Source organism: Syngnathus scovelli, chromosome 8 (assembly GCF_024217435.2).
Source record: "Syngnathus scovelli strain Florida chromosome 8, RoL_Ssco_1.2, whole genome shotgun sequence".
Classification (NCBI taxonomy): Eukaryota; Metazoa; Chordata; class Actinopteri; order Syngnathiformes; family Syngnathidae; genus Syngnathus; species Syngnathus scovelli.
In genome coordinates, this window is record NC_090854.1 from 6,531,320 (window position 1) to 6,536,176 (window position 4,857).

Sequence of the window (4,857 nt, forward strand, 5' to 3'; positions counted from 1 at the left end):
TACTTGACCACGCTTTGCTCACCACCCGTCCTGACCACTTGCTTGCCCTTGACCACTTTCTGATCGTCGCCCATCCCGACCAACTGCTTAGCCCTAACACAATTACGCGCTGCGCTGTTCTGCATACTTCCTCTGCTGCTCTCTCCATCAGGTTGGTTCCTGTTCCCTGCCAGTTTGCCGCTCAGCAGTCAGCAACCGGCTTCAGCTCTGGCTCTGTCGTCCGCTGGTCCCCACTCAGATACCCAGCTACACCAGCCAAGCCAGCAATGCCGCCATCCAATTCCCCTTTCCCCATTTTCAATAAAGATCCTTGCTGCACATGGTCACTCTGTCTCTGCCTTGACATTTGTATGCTAGTTGGAATGCGTCATAAGCGTTCAATAACATTTACTCAGTCATCAGTAGAGTCATAATTACAGCAACTATTTCCATTAAATACACAAGGCTATACCAACCCGAATTTCAATTAAGTTGGCGGTTGTGTAAAATGAAAACAAGTATAGAATACAATACACAAATATTGGAAAAAAATGTTTATCAATTTGAATATTAAATGTCATGTCTTTGTAGCATATTAATTTTAATACAGGTTGATAATGTTCAAGTTATTTTGTTCTGTTTTGTTGATGTTTTACACAACATAATCAGAATCGGGGTTTGAATTAAAGGAGATGCATCGGGAAGTGGAACGCTGGACTTGCGATCTGGCTGGCGTGGCTGAGCAGCAGAGCTCAGCGCATAGTCGTATTCGGAGGCAGGCAGGTGGTCGAGGCAGGCGGCGATCAGAAGCGTGGTCAAGGGACGAGCAAGTAGTCAGGGCAGGCGGCAATCAAAGCGTGGTCGGTCAGTTTACGGAAGCAGTTGGCAACAGAGATCGTTCAGGGCACAAAAGGCAGTGGTGTCACGGGCAGGGTAAGCAGACGAACTGACAACCACTGGCAGAATACACAGAGTTTAAGTAGGGGGACCTAACGAGCTGTAGCAGGTGCTGGTAATTACTTGACTGGGGCTTGGCTGGAAGTCAGGTGACGCAGGAACGTGACACTCTGCAGTTAACGATAGGCATATATGTATATGATAATGTAACGGCGATCTATTTTCTTATGAAGCTGGAGTTGATACTTCAACTTTTATTTTAAAAAAATATATTTCAATATCTGTACTTATACTTTACGTATGAATGCATCCATCCATTTTCAACACCGCTTTTGTGGGGCGAGACGAGGACAAGATCGTGATCGGGCAGTTAGTCGGAGCAGGCTGTGAGCGGGCGTAATCGGCCATGGGCAGTTGGTCGGGACGAGCAGTCGTAGTCGGTCAGTACACGGCAAATCCGGTCGGCAACTAGGATCAAAGCAAGGCACAAGACAAGGAACGAGGCACGGGTAGCATGAGGGAACGTACTAACAATGACTGACTGTTGTGTGGTGTTTAAATAGGGTAACTAGTGAAGAGAGAGCAACAGCAATGTGTACATGTTCTGTTAGTTTAGACAATCTCACGTATGTTTAGATGCTCATATCTGTACAATTTTCTTTATTAGTTTATATAGACCAGTGGTTCTTAACCCCCCCCGTCCGCGGATGGCCGAACACACCGGTTGCACCCCACCGTCGTCCGTGGATGGCCGAACACACCGGTAGCACCCCCAACACCCCACCCCCAAGAGGGGTTCGGTGAAGGCACGTATGAACCTGATGGGGTTCGGTACCTCCAAAAAGGTTAAGAGCCACTGATATAGACATAACTGCTCAATCAGAACATGAATCCAACACATAACTGTATGAACGCACACACACAGAGGGGTGACGCCCCCCCCATACTCAGGTACCAAATGGTCATGTGACAAGTTCCCGCCTTTCCGGGCAGTATAAAGGAAGCTGACCTGGAGAAGGAAGTTGTTGTTTCATCTGATGCCGTGCCTCGTGCATTGGTCGCCATTAAACAACCCAAGATCTTGCCAATAAAGAACCTACTCTATACTCCACATCTTTGTTTTTCCTGCCTCAACATCGAACATCCCACACAACACGCAACTCTAGCTAACTAGTAGTGACAGGTGCAGGTGATTATATTGATGGGAGGGGCGTGGCTGTGAATGAGTGGAAGGCTACCGAGTGGAAGGTGTGGCACGGGCGCGTGACAGGGGTGCTGGGAGCCTCTCCCAGCTGACATTGGGCAAAAGGCAGACGACAGCTTGAACTGGTCGCCAGCCAGTTCGTGTTGGCTCATGAGTGAACGATTCGTTCACAAGAACGAATCCGTTTAGTGAAAGTGAGTAAACGGATCACTTCCTGAAGTGATTAGTTCTTTTTTCAGTTCATATGACTTCAACCAACATGCAATAACGTAACATATCCCGCACAGTAGGTGTCGATAATGCGTATTGAAGCTGGCGCCACCCCGCCGTAAAACAAAACGAAGATATATGACGTAACTTCCCGTTCACAAACAAGTCATTTTCCCGTTTAACAGCTGACTGGATCTGTGAGTGAACGAGTCAGTGATTTCCATTTTTCGTTCATCGCAAGAATGGATCAGTGAGTAAACGAGTGCTTACTTTCCCGTTCGCGAGCGAGTCAATGAGTGAACTGCTTTCCCGTGCATCAACGGATGAGTCATTGAACGTGTTGCGTCTCCTGGCGTGAACAATTCAGCGAGTGAACGTGAAATATTTAAGCCAGAATCTAGATGTACGATTTGCCAAGGAAAGAAAGAACCACTCACTGAAACACAACTTCTTTCGTGCTCATTTTCTCCAAGCTAATGGCTAATGTGCAAGCGCATGAAGAGACTGCTGGCCGGCAGACCCCCGTCCTTCAACTTTATTACAGGAATAGATGCGCCGGTATGCATCAGCAAGGGATATTATGCTTCTCTTCGGGAAATCTTTATTTTTATAATGCTTAAAATAGTTTTGAAACAACCTGTGTATGGCTTTATATGCCTAAATACGCGAATGTTTCGGTGAACGATTCTTTTGAACGAATCTTTTGAGTGAACTGATTCTAAAAATTCAATTTACCTAAAAGAACTGGAATGCACATCACTACAGCCAGTCGCAGGGCACATTCCACTTGATTAACGAACACAAATACTTTTCTGAAAAACACTTACACTAAAACACAGTAAGATGTTGCCACTATCTCAGTCCTCAAGCTACCGCATATTACATTATTTTTTTTATTTTTTTATTTATTTTTTTTTTTTTTTAGAACTTGCAGCACAAGCAGAGCTTCTTGCCATGCAGCTTCGGTTGTAAAAGACTGTGAGACAACAGGAGATCACAGTTCACCATGCAACCTTCTGGACAAGACTCAAGTGGCTGAGGGTGTTCATATGTTAACCAAAGGGACTGGGTTGAAAAGTACAGGTAAACACAATTCCCTCACGACAGACACACGTGACCAAGGAAAACATGTCACATGTAAAACGAATTAAAACCAAAATCCACAGCAAACAGAACCTCTCGATGACTATACGAATACTAAAAATATCTGAATTATTATTATTATTATTATTGTTGGACAGGATAGTAGTCAACTGGTTCGCACATTCGCCTCACTGTGCAGAGGTTGTGGGTTCTATTTCAGCCCTCCTTTGTGGAGTTTGCATGTTCACCCCATGCTTGCATGTTTTTTTTTTCCGGGTACTCGGGTTGCCTCCCACATTCTAAAGACATGCATGGTAGGTGAATTGAGAACTTTAAATTGTCTGTGGGTGTGATTGTGCATGCAAATGGTTGATCGTCTATGTGAATCCTGCGTTTGGCTGGAAACCAGTTCAGAATGTCCCCTGCCTACCTACTGCCTGAAGTCAACAATCAGGAATAATTGATGATGATTGATGATACTGATGGTTACTGATTATTATTGATTGGTGATGATGATGATTATTACTATTATTATACATAACAATATTTATCCATCCATCATCTGTACCACTTGTCCCCACGGGGGCCATGAGTGTGCTGGAGCCTATCCCAGGAGTCATCGGCAGTAGGCGGCGGACACACTGAACCGATTGCCAGCCAATCGCAGGGCACACAGAGATGAACAACCATTCGCACTCACAATCACACACACGGACAATTTAGAGTTCTCATTTGGCCTACCATGCATGTCTTTGGGATGTGGGAGGAAACGCCTCTCTATGGACTAACCTTTGACACGCTACACCTTGCGACAGCCAATCGACTTCGGGAATGTGTCACTTGACATTCTGTTAAATGTAACAGCGGGCCAAAAAAAATAAAACAAAACGATGATCATTGATATCCGTGCTTATCTCTAGCTGTAGAAAATTTAATGCCATAGTTGTAGGGCCTACAATGTAGGCTATGGTTCTCTGAATCCTCAAAAAGATAGAATGATTGTGAAAGAGAGTGTAGCACTGCAAAAGTGGAGCGCGCTCTTTCTTCACATAATGAAAAAATATTTTGTCCTTTCATTCACTTGCCCACTCAGAGCTGTGTGAGAAAATAAAAGCCTATAATTTACTCTAAAAACCACAGTGCGCCTTAAAATGCAGAGCGCCTTATATATGGATCAATTGATTAATTTATTGATCTATACTGGTTGTACACAGCGCTCTGCCAAAATGTTTCAGCATGTTTCAGTACGACTAGTAAATTACAAGGTCGCATCGCTTTCAGCATCACGGCAACCGTGGTCAGGGGCGTCACCGAAGTAAGCTACTACTGGTCGATCGCATGACATTTAAAAATAAAACATTTTTCCTTTGGCTAGAATCCATCCCATCACTTGTTTAACATACAGGTAAGCCTGTTGGGAGGCAATCGCAGTGAACCACCCCCTTACCGCAGCAAGTTTGACTGCGCATACACAAACCTGGCAC

General features: G+C 44.8%; 1 long non-coding RNA gene across 1 annotated transcript; it reads right to left on the reverse strand.

Annotated features, from left to right (window-relative positions):
• Positions 1–1,110: 1,110 nt before the first annotated feature.
• On the reverse strand, positions 1,111–2,152 carry LOC137840571 (uncharacterized). The gene is made up of 2 exons (XR_011087315.1): positions 1,886–2,152; positions 1,111–1,344 (listed from the first exon to the last, which is right to left on the reverse strand). It is a non-coding gene; the product is annotated as an uncharacterized lncRNA (long non-coding RNA).
• Between the last annotated feature and the right edge of the window lie 2,705 nt (positions 2,153–4,857).